We start from the raw sequence: 24915 nt of genomic DNA on the forward strand, positions 1-24915 counted from the left end.
CAATTTCCAAAGGTGGAAGTGATAAGTATGGAGTGTTCAACCCACAAGGAGCTAAAGGTAAGATCAATATTCTCGCAAGCCCTATCTTCCACTGATACGACTCTACCTACACCGAACGTTTGCTTCCAACTAGAAACTAGAAATAAAACTACATTGTGGGTATGAAGATGATAAGTTTGTATGATATCGGAGAGCTAAAATATGAAAGTAGGTGATGTTATCATAAAGTTAGAATATATTACTAAATATTATAAATAGCGAGTGCGGAATAATGGTGGATCGGTGTGTGGAATTGTCCTAGGCTATTGTTAACAAGGCCGGTTATCACTATTGCAGTTCATATGAGGGAGAGGCATAAGCTAACATACTTTATCTTCTTGGATCATATGGACTTATGATTGGAACTCTAGCAAGCATCCGCAACTACTAAAGATCATTAAGGTAAAACCCAACCATAGCATTAAAGTATCAAGTACTCTTTATTCCCATATGCCATGTCCTGCTTATCCGTGTTTCTGTTTCAGTCACTCACGCAACGCAGACAATAAGCAAACCATGGACATATTGCAACACCCTACAATGGGAATCCCCCACGCTTGCGTGACACAAAGGTCCCCAAGACAAAGGATATCTACACAAAACATCATAGGATGGCAACACATCATTGGTGTTGGAAATATGCCCTAGAGGCAATAATAAATTGATTATTATTATATTTCCTTGTTCATGATAATCATTTATTATCCATGCTAGAATTGTATTGATAGGAAACTCAGATACATGTGTGGATACATAGACAACACCATGTCCCTAGTAAGCCTCTAGTTGACTAGCTCATTGATCAATAGATGGTTACGGTTTCCTGACCATGGACATTGGATGTCGTTGATAACGGGATCACATCATTAGGAGAATGATGTGATGGACAAGACCCAATCCTAAGCCTAGCACAAGATCATGTAGTTCATATGCTAAAGCTTTTCTAATGTCAAGTATCATTTCCTTAGACCATGAGATTGTGCAACTCCCGGATACCATAGGAATACTTTGGGTGTGCCAAACGTCACAACGTAACTGGGTGACTATAAAGGTGCACTACGGGTATCTCCGAAAGTGTCTGTTGGGTTGGCACGAATCGAGACTGGGATTTGTCATTCCGTGTGACAGAGAGGTATCTCTGGGCCCACTCGGTAGGACATCATCATAATGTGCACAATGTGATCAAGGAGTTGATCACGGGATGATGTGTTACGGAACGAGTAAAGAGACTTGCCGGTAACGAGATTGAACAAGGTACCGGGAGTCCCGAAAGGGGTCCGGGGGTCCACCAAGGGGGTCCACCTGCCCCGGGGGCCATGTGGGCTCTAGGGGTGTGCGCCTTGGCCTATATGGGCCAAGGGCACCAGCCCCAAGAGGCCCATGCGCCAAGAGATAAGGGAAATTATGTCGTGGCTCACGTTTCTGTTCTACTGTTTAGATATGTTCCTAGAGAAAATTTAGTTGAAAGTTGATAGTAGCAATTATGCGGACTAGGTCCGTAAACTGAGGATTGTCCTCATTGCTTCATAGAAGGCTTATGTCCTTAATGCACTGCTCAGTGTGCTGAACCTCGAACGTCGTCTGTGGATGTTGCGAACATCTGACATACACATTTTGATAGCTACATGATAGTTCAGTTAAATGGTTTAGAGTTGAGGCACCGAAGATGTTTTGAAACATTGCGAAACATATGAGATGTTTCGAGGGCTGAAATTGGGATTTCAGGCTCGTGCCCACGTCAAGAGGTATAAGACCTCCGACGATTTTCTTAGCCTGCAACTCAGGGAGAAAAGCTCAATTATTGAGCTTGTGCTCAGATTGTCTAAGTACATCAATCATTTGAATCGTGTGGGAGTTGATCTTCCAGATAAGATAGTGATGTTTCTCCGAAGTCATTACCACCAAGCTGCTAGAGCTTCGTGATGAACTATGATATATCAGGGACATATATGATGATCCTTGAGATATTCGCGATGTTTGACACCACAAAAGTAGAAATCAAGAAGGAGCATCAATTGTTGATGGTTGGTGAAACCACTAGTTTCAAGAAGGGCAAGGGCAAGAAGGGATACTTCATGAAACGGCAATTCAGCTACTGCTCTAGTGAAGAAACCCAAGGTTGAACCCAAAGCCGAGATTAAGTGCTTCTATAATAAGGGGAACAGTCACTGGAGCAGAATTACCCTAGATACTTGGTAGATGAGAAGGCTGGCAAGGTCGATAGAAGTATATTGGATATACATTGTGTTGATGTGTACTTTACTAGTACTCCTAGTAGCACCAGGGTATTAGATACCGGTTCGGTTGCTAAGTGTTAGTAACTCGAAATAAAAGCTACGGAATAAACGGAGACTAGCTAAAGGTAAGCTGACAATATGTGTTGGAAGTGTTTCCAATGTTGATATGATCAAGCATCGCACGCTCCCTCTACCATCGAGATTGGTGTTTGCGTTGAGCATAGACATGATTGGATTATGTCTATCGCAATACGGTTATTCATTTAAAGAGAATAATGGTTACTCTATTTATTTAAATAATATCTTCAATGGTCTTACACCTGAAATGAATGGTTTATTGAATCTCGATCGTAGTGATAGACATGTTCATGCCAAAAGATAGTAATGATAGTACCACCTACTTGTGGCACTGCCACGTAAGTCATATCAGTATAAAACGCATCAAGAAGCTCCATGTTGATGGATCTTTGGGCTCACTTGTTTTGAAAGGTTTGAGACATGCGAACCATGTCTATTGGTGTATATGCATGAAGAAACTCCATGCAAATGGACCGTTTGGACTCACTTGATTTTGAATCACTTGAGACATGCAAATCATACCACATGGGCAAGATGACTGAAAGCCTCGTTTTCAGTAAAATGGAACTAGAAAGCAACTTGTTGGAAGTAATACATTTTGATGTGTGCAATCCAATGAGTGCTGAGGCATGTAGTGGATATCGTTATGTTCTTACTTCATAGATGATTTGAGTAGATGTTGAGTATATTTACTTGATGAATCACGAGTCTGAATTATTGAAAGGTTCAAGTAATTTCAGGGTGAAGTTGAAAGATCGTCGTGACAAGAGGATAAAAGATCTATGATATGATCATAGAGATGAATATCTGAATTACGAGTTTGGCACAGAATTAAGACATTGTGGAAATTGTTTCACAACTAATACAGCCTGGAACACCATAGTGTGATGGTGTGTCCGAACATCATAGTTTATGGGTTAGGCATTAGAGACAACCACATTCACTTTAAAAGGGGCACCACGTAATTCCGATGAGATGACACCGTATGAACTATGGTTTAGAGAAACCTAAGCTGTCATTTCTTAAAAGTTTGGGGCTGCGACGCTTATGTGAAAAGGTTTCAGGCTGATAAGCTCGAACCCAAAGCGGATAAATGCATCTTCATAGCACACCCAAAACAGTTGGGTATACCTCCTGTCTCAGATTCGAAAGCAATAAGGGATTGTTTCTAGAATCGGGTCCTTTCTCGAGGAAAAGTTTCTCTTGAAAGAATTGAGTGGGAGGATGGTGGAGACTTGATGAGGTTATTGAACCGTCTCTTCAACTAGTGTGAGGCAGGGCACAGGAAGTTGTTCCTGTGGCACCTACACCAATTGAAGTGGAAGCTTATGATAGTGATCATGAAACTTCAGATCAAGTCACTACCAAACCTCGTGGGATGACAAGGATGTGTACTACTTCAGAGTGGTACGTAATCCTGTCTTGGAAGTCATGTTGCTAGACAACAATGAACCTACGAGCTATGGAGAAGCGATGGTGGGCCTGGATTCCAAAATGGCTCGAGGCCATATAATCCGAGAGAGGATCCATATATGAAAACAAAGTGTAGACTTTGGGAGAACTACTTGATGGTCGTAAGGCTGTTAGGTACATATGGATTTTAAAAGGAAGACGTACAATGATGGTAGGTATCACCATTAAGAAAGCTCGACTTGTCATTAAGATGTTTTCCGACAAGTTCAAGGAGTTGACTACGATAAGACTTTCTCACTCGTAGCGATGCTAAGAGTCTGTTGGAATTATATTAGTGATTACTGTATTATTTATGAAATCTTGCAGATAGGATGTCAAAACATTGTTTCCTCGACGATTTTCTTGAGGAAAGGTTGTATGTGATACAACCGGAAAGTTTTGTCAATCCTGAAAGATGCTAATAAGTATGCAAAGCTCCAGCAATCCTTCTAAGGACTGGAGTAAGCATCTCGGAGTTGGAGTGTATGCTTTGATGAGATGATCAAAGATTTTGGGTGTATACAAAGTTTATGGGAAACTTGTATTTCCAAAGAAGTGAGTGGGAGCACTATAGAATTCTGATGAATATATGTTGTTGACATATTGTTGATTAGAAATGACGTAGAATTTCTGGAAAGCATATAGGGTTATTTGGAAAGTGTTTTTCAATGGAAAGCCTGGATTAAGCTACTTGAACATTGAGCATCAAGATCTATAAGGATAGATCAAAACTCTTAATGGTACTTTCTAATGAGCACATACCTTGACATGATCTTGAAGGTGTTCAAGATGGATCAGTCAAAGAAGGAGTTCTTGCCTAAGTTGTAAGGTATGAAGTTAAGACTTAAAGCTCGACCGCGGCAGAAGAAAGAGGAAGGACGAAGGTCGTCCCCTATGCTTTTATCATAGGCTCTCTATAGTATGCTATGCTATGTACCGCACCTGAAGTGTGCCTTGCCATGAGTCAGTCAAGGGGTACAAGAGTGATCCAAGAATGGATCACAGGACAACGGTCAAAGTTATCCTTAGTAACTAGTGGACTAAGCAATTTTCTCGATTATGGAGGTGGTAAAAGAGTTCGTCGTAAAGGGTTACGCCGATGCAAACTTTGACACTAATCCAGATTATTCTGAGTAGTAGACTGGATTCGTATAGTAGAACAGTTATTTGGAATAGCTCCAAATAGAATGTGGTAGCTACATCTAGGAGATGACATAGAGATTTGTAAAGCACACACAGATCTAAAAGATTCAGACCCGTTGACTATAACATCTCTCACAAGCATAACATGATCAAACCCAGAACTCATCGAGTGTTGATCACATGGTAAACTCTTTGGGTGTTAGTCACATGGGGATGTGACCTTGAGTGTTAATCACATAGCGATGTGAACTGGATTATTGACTCTAGTGCAAGTGGGAGATTGTTGGAAATATGCCCTAGAGGCGATAATAAATTGATTATTATTATATTTCCTTGTTCGTGATAATCGTTTATTATCCATGCTAGAATTGTATTGATAGGAAACTCAGATACATGTGTGGATACATAGACAACACCATGTCCCTAGTAAGCCTCTAGTTGACTAGCTCGTTGATCAATAGATGGTTACGGTTTCCTGACCATGGACATTGGATGTTGTTGATAACGGGATCACATCATTAGGAGAATGATGTGATGGACAAGACCCAATCCTAAGCCTAGCACAAGATCATGTAGTTCGTATGCTAAAGCTTTTCTAATGTCAAGTATCATTTCCTTAGACCATGAGATTGTGCAACTCCCGGATACCATAGGAATACTTTGGGTGTGCCAAACGTCACAACGTAACTGGGTGACTATAAAGGTGCACTACGGGTATCTCCGGAAGTGTCTGTTGGGTTGGCACGAATCGAGACTGGGATTTGTCATTCCGTGTGACGGAGAGGTATCTCTGGGCCCACTCGGTAGGACATCATCATAATGTGCACAATGTGATCAAGGAGTTGATCATGGGATGATGTGTTACGGAACGAGTAAAGAGACTTGTCGGTAACGAGATTGAACAAGGTATCGGGATACCGACGATCGAATCTCGGGCAAGTATTGTACCGATAGACAAAGGGAATTGTATACGGGATTGATTAAGTCCTTGACATGGTGGTTCATCGTGGAACATGTGGGAGCCAACATGGGTATCCAGATCCCGCTGTTGGTTATTGACCGGAGAGTCATCTCGGTCATGTCTGCATGTCTCCCGAACCCGTAGGGTCTACACACTTAAGGTTCGGTGACGCTAGGGTTATAGAGATATTAGTATGCAGTAACCCGAAAGTTGTTCGGAGTCCCAGATGAGATCCCGGACGTCACCAGGAGTTCCAGAATGGTCCGGAGGTAAAGATTTATATATGGGAAGTCTTGTTTTGGTCGCTGAAAAAAGTTTCACGCATTATCGGTATTGTACCGGGAGTGCCGAAAGGGGTCCGGGGGTCCACCAAGGGGGTCCACCTGCCCCGGGGGCCACATGGGCTGTAGGGGTGTGCGCCTTGGCCTATATGGGCCAAGGGCACCAGCCCCAAGAGGCCCATGCGCCAAGAGATAAGGGAAAGGAAGAGTCCTAAAGGGGGAAGGCACCTCCTAGGTGCCTTGGGGAGGATGGACTCCTCCCTTGGCCACACCCTTCCTTGGAGGAAGGGCCAAGGCTGCGCCCCCCCTCTCCCTTGGCCCTATATATAGTGGGGGAAGGGAGGGCAGCAACACCTAAGCCCTGGCGCCTCCTTCTCCCTCCCATGACACATCTCCCTCCTCCCGCAGCGCTTGGCGAAGCCCTATTGGAATCCCGCTACTTCCACCACCACGCCGTCGTGCTGCTGGATCTCCATCAACCTCTCCTCCCCCCTTGCTGGATCAAGAAGGAGGAGACGTCGCTGCTCCGTACGTGTGTTGAACGTGGAGGTGCCGTCCGTTCGGCGCTAGGATCATCGGTGATTTGGATCACGACGAGTACGACTCCATCAACCCCGTTCTCTTGAACGCTTCCGCGTGTGATCTACAAGGGTATGTAGATCCACTCCTCCCTCGTTGCTAGATGACTCCATAGATTGATCTTGGTGACACGTAGGAAAATTTTGAATTATTGCTATGTTCCCCAACAATTGGATCATAATATGTGGCATAAAGCACCATGTTCAAGTATGGATTACAGCGGGGTGCAGGAGAGTGGACCGTGTAAAAGAGATGAGGATGGTGATGATGATGGTGATGTTGATGAAGAAGATCACCGTGGCGATGATTCCACTCCCGATGGCACTCCGGTGCCACCGAGAAAGAGGAGGAGAGGTTCTCCCCCTTGTGCTTCCTCCTCCATGGCCTCCCCCTGGATGGGGAGAGTTTCTCCCTCTGGTCCTTGGCCTTCATGGTGATGATGGACCCTTCAGGATCCTCCTCCATAGCCTCTGGTGATGATGGCCCCCTCCGGCAGGGTGCCAGAGAGGGCCTAGATTGATTTCTCGTTGCTACAAAGGCTTGCGGCGGCGGAACTATCGATATAGGTTAATTTCTAGATGTTTCTGTATAAATAAGAGGTTTTGGCATCGAGAACAAGTCATGGGGGTCTCCGGGCTGTCCACAAGGTAGGGGGGCGCGCCCAGGGGGGCGCCTCCCACCCTCGTGGGCAGCCCAGTACTCTTCTTTCCCAACACTTTTACTCCATGGCCTTCTTCTGGTCCAAAAATAAGCTCCATCAAGTTCCAGGTTAATTGGAATCCATTTCGTTTTCCTTTTCTGCGATACTCTAAAACAAGAAAAATAGAAACTGGCACTGGGGTCTGGGTTAATAGGTTAGTCCAAAAAATCATATAAAATAGCATATAAATGCATATAAAACATCCAAGGTTGGTAATATAATAGCACGAATACTTCATAAATTATAGATACGTTGGAGACATATTAGTGATGTCCCATGAATTCAAGATCCAGCAGAGTGTCGGGGGAGAGCTTCGTCAGCACGATGGTGTGATGACGGTGATGATGATGCTACCGAAACAGCGCTTCGCCTAAGCACCGCTAAGATATGACCTAGGTGGATTATGGTGGAGGGGGGCACCGCACACGACTGGAAACAATCAACTTGTGTGTTCTAGGGTGCCCCCCTGCCCCCATATATAAAGGAGCAAGGGTGGGGGCGTTCCGGTAACCCTCCGGTACTCTGGTTTTCTCCGAAATCACCCGGAACACTTCTGATGTCCGAATATAGCCGTCCAATATATCAATCTTTATGTCCCTACCATTTTGAGACTCCTCGTCATGTCTGTGATCACATCCGGGACTCCGAACTAACTTAGGTACATCAAAACACATAAACTCATAATACCGATCGTTACCGAACGTTAAGCGTGCGGACCCTACGGGTTCGAGAACTATGTCGACATGACCGAGACACGTCTCCGGTACATAACCAATAGTGGAACCTGGATGTTCAAATCGGCTCCCACATATTCTACTAAGATCTTTATCGGTCAAACCGCATAACGATATACGTTGTTCCCTTTATCATCGGTATGTTAATTGCCCGAGATTCGATCGTTGGTATCTCAATAGCTAGTTCAATCTCGTTACCGACAAGTATCTTTACTCATTCCGTAATGCATGATCCTGCAACTAACTCATTAGTCACATTGCTTGCAAGGCTTGTATTGATGTGCATTACCGAGAGGGCCCAGAGATACCTCTCCGACAATCGGAGTGACAAATCCTAATCTGGATCTATGCCAACTCAACAAACACCATCGGAGACACCTGTAGAGCACCTTTATAATCACCCAGTTATGTTGTGACATTTGGTAGCACACAAAGTTTCATCCGGTATTCGGGAGTTGCATGATCTCATAGTCATAGGAACATGTATAAGTTATGGAGAAAGCAATAGCAACAAACTAAACGATCATCATGCTAAGCTAACGGAATGGGTCAAGTCAATCACATCATTCTCTAATGATGTGATCTCGTTAATCAAATGACAACTCATGTCTATGGTTAGGAAACATAACCATCATTTATTCAACGAGCTAGTCAAGTAGAGGCATACTAGTGACATTATGTTTGTCTATATATTCACACATGTACTAAGTTTCCGGCTAATACAATTCTAGCATGAATAATAAACATTTATCATGATGAAAGGAAATATAAATAACAACTTTATTATTTCCTCTAGGGCATATTTCCTTCAGTCTCCCACTTGCACTCGAGTCAATAATCTAGATTACACAGTAATGATTCTAACACCCATGGAGTCTTGGTGCTGATCATGTTTTACTCGTGAGAGAGGCTTAGTCAACGGGTTTGCAACATTCAGATCCGTATGCATCTTGCAAATCTCTATGTCTCCCTCCTTGACTTGATCACAGATGGAATTGAAGCGTCTCTTGATGTGCTTAGTTATCTTGTGAAATCTGGATACCTTTGCCAAGGCAATTGCACCAGTATTGTCACAAAAGATTTTCATTGGACCCGATGCACTGGGTATGACACCTAGATCGGATATGAACTCCTTCATCCAGACTCCTTCATTTGTTGTTTCCGAGGCAGCTATGTACTCTGCTTCACACTTAGATCCCACCACGACGCTCTTCTTGGAACTGCACCAACTGACAGCTCCACCATTTAATAAAATACGTATCCAGTTTGTGACTTAGAGTCATCTGGATCAGTGTCAAAGCTTGCATCGACATAACCGTTTACGATGAGCTCTTTGTCACCTCCATAAATGAGAAACATGTCCTTAGTCCTTTTCAGATATTTCAGGATGTTCTTGACCGCTGTCCAGTGATCCACTCCTGGATTTCTTTGGTACCTCCCAGCTAAACTGATAGCAAGGCATACATCAGGTCTGGTACATAGCATTGCATACATGATTGAGCCTATGGCTGAAGCATAGGGAACACCTTTCATTTTCTCTTTATCTTCTGCAGTGGTCGGGCATTGAGTCTGACTCAACTTCACACCTTGTAACACAAGCAAGACCCGTTTCTTTGCTTGATCCATTTTGAACTTCTTCAAAACTTTATCAAGGTATGTGCTTTGTGAAAGTCCAATTAAGCGTCTTGATCTATCTCTATAGATCTTGGTGCCTAATTTATAAGCAGCTTCACCGAGGTGTTTCATTGAAAAATTCTTATCCAAGAGTATCCTTTTATGCTATTCAGAAATTCAATATCAAAAATGCTACAAAGCTCCCACTCACTTTCTTGTAAATACAGTCTTCTCCAAAAGTCTGTATAAAACCATATGCTTTGATCACACTATCAAAGCATATATTCCTACTCCGAGAGGCTTGCACCAGTCCATAAATGGATCGCTGGAGCTTGCACAGTTTGTTAGCACCTTTTGGAAACAAAACCTTCTGGTTGCATCATATACAACTCTTCTTTTAGATATCCATTAGGGAATGCAGTTTTGACATCCATTTGCCAAATTTCATAATCATAAAATGTGGCAATATCTAACGTGATTTGGACGAACTTAAGCATCGCTACGGGTGAGAAGGTCTCATCATAGTCATCTCCTTGAACTTGTCGAAAACCTTTCGCAACAGGTTGAGCTTTGCAGACAGTAACATTACCGTCAGTGTTAGTCTTCTTCTTGAAGATCCATTGTCACAACCCAAGAATTTGATTGCAAATAGTTGCACAAGCATCCATGCATCATGTCTAACTTAAATTGAAATCTTGAAATAGGGATGTTCAAACCCTAGCACCACTTGAATCAAATTAGGTTCAACTAAAATTTGCATTCAATGAAACCAAAATGATCCTTTTTGATATTTGGTATTGTTGGCAAGGGTTTGTTCCAAACCAAAAATAATGAACATTTTAAGGAACTATTTTGGCCATTGAATTTAAATCAATATTGTATTTTGATTTGGGTTTATATTCTTAATATATGGAATATAATTTCTGATAACTCTGAAATAATTCATGTGCCTTTGGATAATCTCGTTGTGCAATATAAAAATATTCAGAGGAATGTTGTCACTGTTTTCAATTTGTTTCGAGTTCAAAACAGTGGCAAAATGAATTAACAAGAGGAAAACTGAATAGAAATAAAATAGAGCAGAGAAAACTTACCTGGCGCCCACCAACCGGCCCAGCACTATAGCTGGCCGGCCCAGCCCACCAGGGGATCCTCCCTGTCGTTGTCCCCCTTGCCAGGAGGACGAGCGCGTGGCCGGGGCGCGCGAGCACGCGTCCGGCCACCTCCTGCTTGCTTGCCGCTGCTGGAGTCTGCCCCGAGCGCCACATGCAACGCCCAACCTTTCCCTAGACCTCTCTCACTCTCCCTCGGCTTCCTCCCCCTTCTCTGCTCTCTCCTCCCACGCGCCCGTGCGGAGCTAGTTGCCGTCGTTTGCTGCCACCGAGTCCAGCGCCTCCCCCTTGACCTCTTGCCGTGCCTGCGAGCTCCGTCTCGACGTCCCCGACTTCCTCGATGAGCCACGAGGCCCCGGACGCGCTGCAATGCCGCCACCGATGCTTTTCCCCTCTTCGGCCGCCGGAGATTGACCTTGCCGCCCTACTCAGCTCCGGCCTTCCCTGAGCCGCTGCGACGCCTACTGCAACTGCTGTGAGTTGCTGCACCTTCTCCCCCTCTCCGTTTTCTCGATGGCACGCCGCAGCTGCCACTTCGCCAACGACCGAAACCCGCTGCCGCCCATGCTCACCGCCGACGACGCTTCGGTGACCATTTGGTCCCGGGTGCGTGTCGACATAGCTTACCGCCCCGCGCTGAGCCTCGCTAGCCCCTCCCCTTGCTCGCTTGCACCCCGCAGCGCCACCCGCGCATATCACCGAGCTCCGGCCGCCGCGAACCTCGCCGCCGCCATCGCAACAAGCCATCCCCGATGGCCCCACGGCCTCCCCTAGACGCGCACGGGACTGGGCTTCCTCCTGGTGCCCTCGCCCGCCATTCCCGTGGCCTGCTGTGCGGGCTCCGCCGCGACTTGAGGTCGTCGGCAGTGCTGACATGGCAAGTCATTAGCCACTAATGGCGCACTAACTAACCCCCTAGAGCAACTGCCATATGGCCCCCTGTACCTGTTCAGGTTAGTTTTATTTTCTGTTTAGATTAGTTCATAAGCAGTGGGACCCACCCGTCAGCATTGACTCTGCTGACGTGGCCGTTGACCAGGCCCACCTGTCAGCGACACTAACCAGCCCTGTGTCACTGCCGTGTGGACCCCACACGTCAGGTTTGACCTGGAACAGCCCCGGTTGATTTGCTGACGTCATGCTGCTGTCATGCTGACGCAATAAAGCTTTTCTGGTGTTTTAATAATTCAGGAAATTCCAGAAAATAGTTAAAATTTGTAAAAATCATAGAAAATAATCTATAACTCCAAATGAAATAATTTATATATGAAAAATGATTAGAAAAATCCAATGAATCTGTTTATGGCATTTTCATGCATGTTAGAGCAACTTATGACCTCTGTTTAGGACAATTCAATTAAATGGCATTTAAGAAAGCACATATGGAGTTTGAATTTGACACTAGTGTTCAAACCAACTCCATTTAACCTGTTGCTAGTTGCATTAGCTGAAAACACAGCATATTGACATGTCATGATCATGCATCATATTGTGCATTGCATTGCTTGTGTTCTTTCTGTGTTTGCCGGTGGTTGTTCCCTCTCGATAGACGTGTTCCGACAATGAGTTTGATGACACCGATGAAGAGCTATACTATCTTCAGAAGTGCCAGGAAATCAAAAACCCCTTGTTCATTCCGATACAATTCCACTCTCTTGCTCCTGCTCTCTTTTACTACATTAGGACAACAACGATTCAACTGTAACATGATGCGGTAGTTGAACCCCTTTCCTCTGCATGACCTGTCATTACCACAGTAAATAGATGAAATCCACTAGCATGAGTAGGAGTTGTTTGAGCCCTGATGTGCCTACTCATTGCTACCTCTTGAGCACTGCGTTGGATTTCCCCGAAGAGGAGAGGATGATGCATCAAAGTAGCATAAGTATTTCCCTCAGTTTTTGAGAACCAAGGTATCAATCCAGTAGGAGGCTACGCGCGAGTCCCTCGTACGTACACAAAAACAATAGCTCTACGCAACCAACACGCTTAGGGGTTGTCAATCCCTTCATGATCACTTACGAAAGTGAGATCTGATAGAGATGATAAATAATACTTTTGGTATTGTATAGAGATGCAAAGTAAAAAGTAAAAGCAAAGTCAAAGCAAAGCAATAATAAAGTGATGGAGATTGATATGATGAGAAAGAGACCCGGGGGCCATAGGTTTCAATAGTGGCTTCTCTCAAGAGCATAAGTATTCTACGGTGGGTGAACAAATTACTGTTGAGCAATTGACAGAATTGAGCATAGTTATGAGAATATCTAGGTATGATCATGTATATAGGCATCACGCCCGAGACAAGTATACTGAAACGATTCTGCATCTACTACTATTACTCCACTCATCGACCGTTATCTAGCATGCATCTAGAGTATTAAGTAAAAAATAGAGTAACGCCTTAAGCAAGATGACATGATGTAGAGGGATAGTTTCATGCAATATGATAAAAAACCCTTCTTGTTATCCTCGATGGTAACGATACAATACATGCCTTGCTGCCCCTTCTGTCATTGGGAAAGGACACCGCAAGATCGAACCCAAAGCTAAGCACTTCTCCCATGGCAAGAACAACCAATCTAGTAGGCCAAACCAAACTGATAATTCGAAGAGACTTGCAAAGATAACCAATCATACATAAAAGAATTTAGAGAAGATTCAAATATTATTCATAGATAGACTTGATCATAAACCCACAATTCATCGGTCTCAACAAACACACTTCAAACACAAGATTACATCGAATAGATCTCCACGAGAGAGGGGGAGAACATTGTATTGAGATCCAAAAAGAGAGAAGAAGCCATCTAGCTACTAGCTATGGACCCGTAGGTCTGAAATAAACTACTCACACTTCATCGGAGGGCTTGGATGATGATGTAGAAGCCCTCCGTGATCGATGCCCCCTCCGACAGAGCTCCGGAACAGGCCCCAATATGTGATCTCGTGGATACAGAAAGTTGCAGCGGTGGAATTAGGTTTTTGGCTCCGTCCTCGATCGTTTGGGGGAACGTGGATATATATAGGAGGAAGAAGTATGTTCGTGGAGCTTCGAGGGGCCCATGCGGCAGGGGGCGCGCCCTAGGGGGGCCCCTCCACCCTTGTGACCGCCTCGTGGCTTTCTTGACGGAGGGTCCAAGTCTCCTGGATCTTATCTAATGATAAAATCACGTTTCCGAAGGTTTCATTCCGTTTGGACTCCGTTTGATATTCCTTTTCTTCGAAACCCTAAAATAGGCAAAAAAAACAGCAATTCTGGGCTGGGCCTCCGGTTAATAGGTTAGTCCCAAAAATAATATAAAAGTGGATAATAAAGCCCAATAATGTCCAAAATAGTAGATAATATAGCATGGAGCAATAAAAAATTATAGATACGTTGGAGACATATCAAGCATCCCCAAGCTTAATTCCTGCTCGTCCTCGAGTAGGTAAATGATAAAAATAGAATATTTGATGCGGAGTGCTACTTGGCATAATTTTAATGTAATTCTTCTTAATTGTGGTATGAATATTCAGATCCAAAAGATTCAAGACAAAAGTTCATATTGACATAAAAATGATAATACTTCAAGCATACTAACTAAGCAATTATGTCTTCTCAAAATAACATGGCCAAAGAAAGTTCATCCCTACAAAATCATATAGTTTAGTCATGTTTCATTTTCGTCACACAAGAATGCTCTCATCATGCACAACCCCGATGACAAGCCAAGCAATTGTTTCATACTTTAGTAATCTCAAACCCATAAACTTTCATGCAATATATGAGCGCGAGCCATGGACATAGCACTAGTGGTGGAATAGAATATAATTAGGGGGTTATGTGGAGAAGACAAAAAGGAGAAAGTCTCACATCAACGAGGCTAATAAATGGGCTATGGAGATGCCCACCGATTGATCTTAATGCAAGGAGTAGGGATTGCCATGCAACAGATGCACTAGAGCTATAAATGTATGAAAGCTCAACAAAAGAAACTAGTGGGTGTGCATCCAACTTGCTTGCTCACGAAGACCTAGGGCACTTGAGGAGGCCCATTGTTGGTATATACAAGCCAAGTTCTATAATGAAAAGTTCCCACTAATATATGAAAGTGATAATATGAGAGACTCTCTACTATGAAGATCATGGTGCTACTTTGAAGCACAAGTGTGGTAAAAGGATAGTAACATTGTCCCTTCTCTCTTTTTCTCTCATTTTTTTGGGCCTTCTCTCTTTTTACGACCTTTATTTTTTTATGGCCTTTCTTTTTTTGGGCCTTCTCTTTTTTATGGCCTTTATTTTTTTATTCCTCACTTGGGACAAATGCTCTAATAACGATGATCATCACACTTCTATTTATTTACAACTCAATGATTACAACTCGATACTAGAACAAAGATGACAATATGACAATGAACCAAGAGTGACATGTATGAAAGAATTATGAAAGGTGGCTTTGCCACAAATACTATGTCAACTACATGATCATGCTAAGCAATATGACAATGATAAATGTGTCATGATGAACGGAATGATGGAAAGTTGCATGGCAATATATCTCGGAATGGCTATGGAAATGCCATAATAGGTAGGTATGGTGGCTGTTTTGAGGAAGATATAAGGAGGTTTATGTGTGAAAGAGCGTGTCGTATCACGGGGTTTGGATGTACCGGCGAAGTTTGCGCCAACTCTCAATGTGAGAGAGGGCAATGCACGGTACCGAAGAGGCTACCAAGGATGGAAGGGTGAGAGTGCGTATAATCCATGGACTCAACATTAGTCATAAAGAACTCACATACTTATTGCAAAAATCTACAAGTCATCAAAAACCTCGGCACTATGCGCATGCTCCTAGGGGGATATATTGGTAGGAAAAGACCATCGCTCATCCCCGACCGCCACTCATAAGGAAGACAATCAAATAACACCTCATGTTTCAAATTTGTTGCATAACGTTTACCATACGTGCATGCTACAGGACTTGCAAACTTCAACAAAAGTATTTCTCAATTTCACAACTACTCAACTAGCATGACTTTGATATTATTACCTCCATACATCAAAACAATCATCAAGCATCAAACTTTTCTTAGTATTCAACACACTCATACGAAAGTTTTATTATTAATCTTACATACCAAGCATATTAGGATTTTAAGAAAATTACCATGCTATTAAGACTCTCAAAATAATCTAAGTGAAGCATGAGAGATCAATAGTTTCTATAAAACAAATCCACCACCGTGCTCTAAAAGATATAAGTGAAGCACTAGAGCAAAACTATAAAGCTCAAAAGATATAAGTGAAGCACATAGAGTATTCTATCAAATTCCAAATCATGTATGGCTCTCTCAAAATGTGTGTACAGCAAGGATGATTGTGGTAGACTAACAAGAAAAGACTCAAATCATAAAAGACGCTCCAAGCAAAACACATATCATGTGGTGAATAAAAATATAGCTCCAAGTAAAGTTACCGATAGAAGTAGACGAAAGTGGGGATGCCTTCCAGGGCATCACCAAGCTTTGGCTTTTAGGTGTCCTTAGATTATCTTGGGGGTGCCATGGGCATCCCCAAGCTTAGGCTCTTGCCACTTCTTGTTCCATAATCCATCAAATCTTTACCCAAAACTTGAAAACTTCACAACACAAAACTTAAAGTAGAAAATCTCGTGAGCTTCGTTAGCGAAAGAAAACAAAAGACCACTTCAAGGTACTGTAATGAACTCATTCTTTATTTATATTGGTGTTAAACCTACTGTATTCCAACTTCTCTATGGATTATAAACTATTTTACTAGCCATAGGTTCATCAAAATAAGCAAACAACACATGAAAAACAGAATCTGTCAAAAACAGAACAGTCTGTAGTAATCTGTAGGTAGCGCAATATCTGGAACACCAAAAATTCTAAACTACATTGCTGGAGGTGAAGAACGTATCTATTAATCATCTGCAAAAAGAATTAACTAAATATCACTTTCCAAATAAAAATGAAAGCAGTTCTCGTGAGCGCTAACGTTTCTGTTTTTTATAGCAAGTTCAACAAGACTTTCCCCAAGTCTTCCCAACGGTTCTACTTGGCACAAACACTAATTAAACACAAAAAACACAACCAAAACAGAGGCTAAATAATTTATTTATTACTAAACAGGAGCAAAAAGCAAGGAATAAAAATAAAATTGGGTTGCCTCCCAACAAGCGCTATCGTTTAACGCCCCTAGCTAGGCATAACAAGCAAGAATAGATCTAGGTATTGCCATAATAGTAAGATAGATTATTAAAACTCATTTCATATTCTCCACGTTCGGCAGCAAGTTTTCTTTGAGGCAAGCAAAAGTAATCAAAAGTACTAAATTTAACGGGACAAAAGTCCCCAAGATCAACCTTGGGAGGTATAGGTTCCTCCTTTGGTCCTTCATAATGGACAACCAATTCATCACTATAAGCATTCTTTTGACAGAACTTTGTGATCCTATATTCAAGAGAATATCCTAGTTCATTATTTCTAATAGCCAAATCATCATTAAGTTCATAAATTCTATCAACTAAAACATTGATAGGAACCCTTTTTCTAAGATTTTCATTGAAAGCAACATAGTCTAGTGATTGAAAACGCATTATTTCTTCTTGATCAAAGACGATAGCTTCTATGGGAGGACGGCAATGTCATAGCCCTATAATTGTTTGCAATAGTTGCATAAGAGAGCCTCCATGCATCATGTCTAAATTCTGAAAGTTGAATTAAGGTTAGTTGAAACCCTCAGAAATCACTTCAGAAATAATCAACATTAAAAATCTTTTCAAATGAGTCCAAGGAAATGTTCCTGTTATTCTATAAAAATATTGGCAAGAGGTAAAATTCAAACCAATATTTTTGGAGTTTCAGAAATATTTATTTTGGGTATTTGAAGTTAATTCAATAACTATTTTAATTGGATCTATATTTATTATATAACAAATATATGTTCAATAATTCTGAAAATTGTTGTGTAGCTTTGGGAAGTCCATTTAGTTCACACAATTATTTTCATGAATTTTTAAAATGGTTTGGTCTTCGAACTAAATCAAAACATAATAGCAAAAAGAGAAAAGAGAACAAATTAAATATCAGAAAGAGAGAGAGATTCACCTGGCCACTTACCTGGCGGCCCAAGTGGCAGGCCCAGCCCACCTGGCCCCATCCCCTGTCGTCTTCCTCCTTTGCCAGGAGGATGGGCGTGTGGCTGACGCACGACAGTGCACGCCCGGCCACCTCCTGCTTCCACCGCGATGCCTCGGCCCTTCTAGCATCGCCACGCACCCCCCAGGCCCCTCTCACTCTCTCTCGTTCTTTCCCCCTCCTCTGTCTCGCTTTCTCTCCCGAAGCCGAGCAGAGCCGTCGCCGCCGCTCGCTGTCGCCGCAGCCACCGACCACCCCTCGCCCTACCGATGAGTCTAGAGGCTCCGCTACAACCCCCTCTTCCTCTCCACCGAGTTGCGCCCCGCCGGAAGCCCTGTAGCGCCGCCCATGACATCTTCTTCAACCTCTAGCCGCCGGCGAACTCTTCGTGGATTCGCGAGCTCCAGTCCCTCCCCGGCCTCGCCGTTGCCTCTACCGGATTCGCCGTGAGCCCCTGCCTCTTTCCCCTCTCTGCCCGTGCTCACCCGTGCCTTCTAGCCACCCTGGCCATTGGAGCCGATAGCTCCTCGCCGCTGGTCATGTCGCCACCGCGACTACGGCTGTGCAAGCACGCGTTCGAACCCACCGCTGCACTCAGAGCGCTCCCAGGAGCCGAGCACACCCACCAGATCTTCACACCGTGCTTCGTAGCCCCGGTTCGGTGTACGCCCGAACTCCGGCGGCCGCAAGAGAGCTCGCCGCCGTTGACTCCGTCCACCCCCACTTGAACCATGGCCACCCGCAGATGCGCCTCGCTCCCCTCTCTCAAACGCGCCCTCCCGCGCGTCAAATGGTGGCATGTAGGCGAAACCCGAGCCACTCCATTGCGCCTCCGCCGCGTTTGGGTCGCCGCTGGCGGAACTCCGGCGAGGTTGACATGGCAGATTAGTTAGAGCTAATGACGCGCTTAGTGACACCTAGTGACACTGACAGCAGGCCCCACCGACTAATTAAAATAGTTCTATTTAGTATTAACTAATCACAGTGGCCCCACGCATCAGCATTGACCATGCTGACGTGGCCATTGACTGGGCCCCACCTGTCTGCGACCCTAACCAGCCCTTAGTCACTAACCAGCAGGCCCCATAGGTCAGGTTTGACCTGGGCGGCGCGTGTTGACCTGCTGAGGTCAGCATGATGTAATGCTGACGCTATAAATTTCTGGATTTAAGTTTATCCAGGAAATTCCAGAAAATTAGCAAAACTTCTAAAAATCATAGAAAATCAACCGTAACTCCAAATGAAATAATTTATATATGAAAAATGATTAGAAAAATCCAAAGAATCTGTTTATGGCATTTTCATGCATGTTAGAGCAACTTATATCCTCTGTTTAGGACAATTCAAATAAATGGCATTTAATAAAGCACATATGGAGTTTGAATTTGAACCTAGTGTTCAAACCAACTCCATTTAACTTGTTGCTAGTTGCATTAGGCCAATCAACAGCATATTGCCATGTCACATTCATGCATCATATTGTTGCATTGCATTGGTTGTGTCCTTCTCTGTTTGCCGGTACCCGTCCCCTCTCAGTCAACGATGTTTCCGACGACGTGATCGATGACACCGATGAAGAACTATATTATCTTCAGAAGTGCCAGGCAAGCAAAACCCCCGTGTTCATTCCGATACAATCCCACTCTCTAGCTCCTGCTCTCTTTTACTGCATTAGGACAACAGCGATTCAACTGTTACATGCTGCGGTAGCTAAACCCCTTTCCTCTGCATGACCTGTCATTGCCACAGTAAATAGATGAAACCCACTTGCATGAGTAAGAGTTGTTTGAGCCCTGATGTGCCTACTCATTCATGCTTGTTTTTCATGCCTGCTACTGCTTAGAGTTGAGTCAGGTCTGATTCATCGGGGATGAATTGGAATGGTGATGAACATGTCCTACTGTGTGTGAGCTAAGTATGTGAACACGATTTGGTAAAGGTAGCGGTGAGAGGCCATGTGGGAGTACATGGTGGGTTGTCTCATTGCAGCCGTCCTCAGGAACTGAGTTCTGTGTTTGTGATCCATGAACAGTTACTACCACACATTGGGCTCCGGGCGCTCCAAGCTCTCTCGACTTATTAATCAACTCGATCTCTGTCCAGGAGTTGCAACTAGTTTCTAGTGTTTATAGGTAGTGTTAGTAGTCTACCAAGTGGCACCCGGTACATGTGGGCTTGGGACAGACTAGGCATAGTGGCACAGTGTACCAAGTGGCACTAGGATGGTGGGCTTGGGAACCCTACTCACATCATTTGGGGCCATGAGCGACACCCCGGCCGGATCTCCTTGCGGATGGAACCCGAATAGGCGATAAACCTGGACTAGAGACTTGTTGGTTAGTCAGGTCATGGCCGACTCCCTCGCCAGGCTTCCGCTTGAAGGTTGCCGAGATACACGATGTGTACATGGTGGTAAGTGGCGAGAGCGTGTGTGAAGAAGTACACCCCTGCAGGGTTATCATTATCTATTTGAATAGCCGGATTCCTCGGATATGGAAACTTGGACCCCTTGCATAGTTCATAGACAAGTGAAAGTGGATACTCTAAAACTCGCAAGATAAGCGTGAGTGCTATGGATGGCGTTCTCGCAGGGAGACGGGAGAGGATCCATAGTGGTGTATTGGTATAGTGAATTTGTGGATTCGTGTGCGCCACCTCAAAAGAGTTACTTGAAGTCGTAGTTCAGGTTAGCCACTGACTCAAAGCTGGCTTGCTGTAGTTAAACTCCACCACCCTCTTTGTTGATACCGATGCATATGTAGTTAGTTCTGATGTAAGTCTTGCTGGGTACATTTGTACTCACGTTTGCTTATTTTATGTTTTGAAGAGAGACATCAGTCTCGCTAGTAATTCCACGTGGACTTCGACGTTTAGCGTGTTACCTCAGCTATGATCTTGTACCCTTGGGAGGGTCTTGTAGATAGTCAGGCTCCTTCAGCCTTCTTCATTTTTAGTTGTCTGTACTCAGACAAGTTAAGCTTCCATATGTGCTTGTTGCTTTTATGCTCTGTATGTTGGGTCATGAGACCCATGTTTGTAATATCTCGCTCTTCGGAGCCTAATGAATAATACACTGAGTCGTAGAGTCTTGTTGTGATGCCATGTTGTATTGCACATATTGAGCATATTGTGTGTATGATTGAAATGCTTGGTGTGTGTGGGATCCGACAACCTAGTTGTTTATCCTTGGTAGCCTCTCTTATGGGGAAATGTAGTCTTGTGCTTCCATGAGCCATAGTAGTCCGCTACAGCCCGGTTCACCGGAGTCCTGCTAGCCCAGCACTACTGCTCCGGAACACTTGACTGGCCGGCATGTGATTCACTTCGTTCCTGTGTCTGTCCCTTCGGGGAAATGTCACGCGGTGACATCCGGAGTCCTGCCTAGCCTGCTACAGCCCGGGTTCCCGGAGTCCTGTTAGCCCAGTGCTACAGCCCGGATTCACACGCTGCTGACCGACATGCTCGATGTTGATTCATGTATGCCTGTCCCCGTTAGTTAGTGCCACTTTGGGTTCATGACTAGTCATGTCGGCCCGGGTTCTCTGTCATGTGGATGCTAGCGACACTATCATATACGTGAGCCAAAAGGCCCAAACGGTCCCGGGCCATGGTAAGGCGACACCCGTGGGAATACCGTGCTTGAGGCCGCAAAGTGATATGAGGTGTTACAGGCTAGATCGGTGTGACTTAGAATCGGGGTCCTGACAGGCAAGCATCCACCCTATAATGCGCAAAGATTTCTTTGGCTTCTTTTATTATGAATCTAAACTCATGAGCTAAAAATATAGTAGCGGCACGCTTAACAGAAGAATGCTCAATATTAGAAAATTCCAGAAAAATCCTTTGTATGGAATGATGCATGTGCATGAATTATCTTTCAAGTTCAACTACAAGCATGGCAATAGCGTCCACAAGACTGCTAGTTCTGTGAAGGATAGAGCTACCTATAGAAGGTAAAGCACCGGCACAAGTAAAGAAATCTTGAATAACTCCTTTTCCAATAATATTACCACTACCAACATGGAATTTTTTTGTATGAAAGATGGTAGGTTCTTTAGCAGGAGCATCAGAATTTTTCATGATATTATTATTGTCCATATCGACAATAATTTCCCCAATTTCATACATAGAGGCAGAAGGTAAAGGACTTGACATAATGACAAGCTAGCAAACTAACACACAAGCAAACAAAAAGCAAACGAGCAAAAAGAGGCAAATAGAGAGGGAGAGGGAGGATAGAGAGAGACGGCGAATAAAACGGCAAGGGTGAATTGGGGGGGGGAGAGGAAAACGAGAGGCAAATGGAAAATAATGTAATGCGGGAGATAGGGATTGTGATGGGTACTTGGTATGTTGACTTTTGCGTAGACTCCCCGGCAACGGCACCAGAAATTCTTCTTGCTACCTCTTGAGCATTGCATTGGATTTCCCCGAAGAGGAGAGGATGATGCAGCAAAGTAGCGTAAGTATTCCCTCAGTTTTTGAGAACCAAGGTATCAATCCAGTAGGAGACTACGCGAGAGTCCCTCATACCTACACAAAACAATAGCTCAACGCAACCAACGCGCTTAGGGGTTGTCAATCCCTTCATGGTCACTTACGAAAGTGAGATCAGATAGAGATGATAATTAATATTTTTTGGTATTTTTGGTATAGAGATGCAAAGTAAAAAGTAAAAGCAAAGTAAAAGCAAAGCAATAATAAAGTGATGGAGATTGATATGATGAGAAAGAGTCCCGGGGCCATAGGTTTCACAAGTGGCTTCACTCAAGAGCATAAGTATTGTACGGTGGGTGAACAAATTATTGTTGAGCAATTGACAGAATCAAGCATAGTTATGAGAATATCTAGGTATGATCATGTATATAGGCATCACGTCCGAGACAAGTAGACCGAAATGATTCTGCATCTACTACTATTACTCCACTCATCCACCGCTATCCAACATGCATCTAGAGTATTAAGTTAAAAACATAGTAACACCTTAAGCAACATGACATGATGTAGAGGCATAGTTTCATGCAATATGATAAAAACCCCATCTTGTTATCCTCGATGCCAACGATACAATACGTGCCTTGCTGCCCCTTCTGTCACTGGGAAAGGACACCGCAAGATCAAACCCAAAGCTAAGCACTTCTCCCATGGCAGGAACAACCAATCTAGTAGGCAAAACCAAACTGATAATTCGAAGAGACTTGCAAAGATAACCAATCATACATAAAAGAATTCAGAGAAGATTCAAATATTATTCATAGATAGACTTGATCATAAACCCACAATTCATCGGTCTCAACAAACACACCGCAAAAAGAAGATTACATTGAATAGATCTCCACAAGAGAGGGGGAGAACATCTTTTGAGTCTGACCAATACTATCACCTTGTTCACATAGTTGTGGAATTCCAACTATATGGAAACCTAGATGAATTGTTTTTGAGCCCATCAACATAATTTCATCTCCGCCATGATTCATGTTGAACATTAAGCTAGTGTTCGAAACTTTGTAAGCAATGCCTTCGTGTTCCGTTCATGAAGCTTATGCTTGGATGGAAGAAGTGACTTCCTCGAATTCATGTACATTTGGTGTGAGTTGCGGCCGTGAATTTGAGCAAGTCAATGTTGCTTCCTCTGGAATCATCCCAAATCGGTCATGCATATGTGAGAAGTATTCTGTGTTTTGGACACTTGCAACCTTCATTCTACATGTGTCCCTAGCACACCAAGGCACTGACTGATTTGTTCTAGGAAAATGAGTTAGGTGCTAATCCATGGTAATGCACAAGACTTCGTTATCCGCGATGATGGTTCCCAACCAGAACTCGGTGGTCATGCTTGTCTAGGACAGCGTGTTCATATGTATGTAGCAGAACCGACTCATGTTTTGGAGCTTGCTATCGTAGTTCATCTCCCGAGAATCTTGCAATGTCATCTCGTCAGTTTGTGTTGCAAACTTTTTTTCCCAGACATGCTGTCTGAAATATCCTGTTCCCAGCCAGATCTGAATCTCAGGCAGATATGATGGTTGGAACATTCCCGACATTTGCATTTTGTTCCCAGCTAGCACCACCATTGTGCCATTCTACCTTGGGTCCCATCCATTTTCGATGATAAGCAAAATCATCCATTGCATTGTCTTCAACAAGGTAGTCCACATCATCCATTCTGGTATGAGTATTCCATTCTTCAAATTCGTTCAAACGGTCGTTTGTGATTGCCTTAGGCTGGTATAGAGAGTTTCAATGATCTTTGAATCAAAAGCAATTCTTTTGCCACTTAAGGGAATAGTTCCATGAATCACCTTCCCCCAAGGTGTCCCGTTATGGAATCATGGCAATTATCTCCTCGCTACTTTGAAGCCATGCACCATCCTACTCCAACTTGAAGACGTTGCCTACCAAATTGAACCTTTGTCATCTGCTACCTTTCCTCATTCGAAATGTTTGTCTTCTGTCTCAGCTCGAGAGATGTTTCTGTGTCTCATTCCGTGAGTTGATCTCGAGTGCTCGATCTTTGAGGAGATCATTTTTTGTAGAGTTTCTTTCTGTCGTCAAGATGGATGAAGATATCGAAAGCAAAGACATCAAGATCAACATGATGGAACGAATCAACATCCTCGAGAAGGGCAATTGGATCATGAAGATCGTGACGGCTTTGTGTCCCCTCTGTCTTCTTACCTCATGTCTTGAATCTCGGGACAAGATTCTTGTTTAATGGGGGTGAGTTGTCATAGCCCTAGAATTTGATTGCAAATAGTTGCACAAGCATCCATGCATCATGTCTAACTTGAAATCTTGAAATGGGGATGTTCAAACCCTAGCGCCACTTGAATCAAACTAGGTTC

The sequence above is a fragment of the Triticum aestivum genome, chromosome 4A (assembly GCF_018294505.1).
Source record: "Triticum aestivum cultivar Chinese Spring chromosome 4A, IWGSC CS RefSeq v2.1, whole genome shotgun sequence".
NCBI lineage: Eukaryota > Viridiplantae > Streptophyta > Magnoliopsida > Poales > Poaceae > Triticum > Triticum aestivum.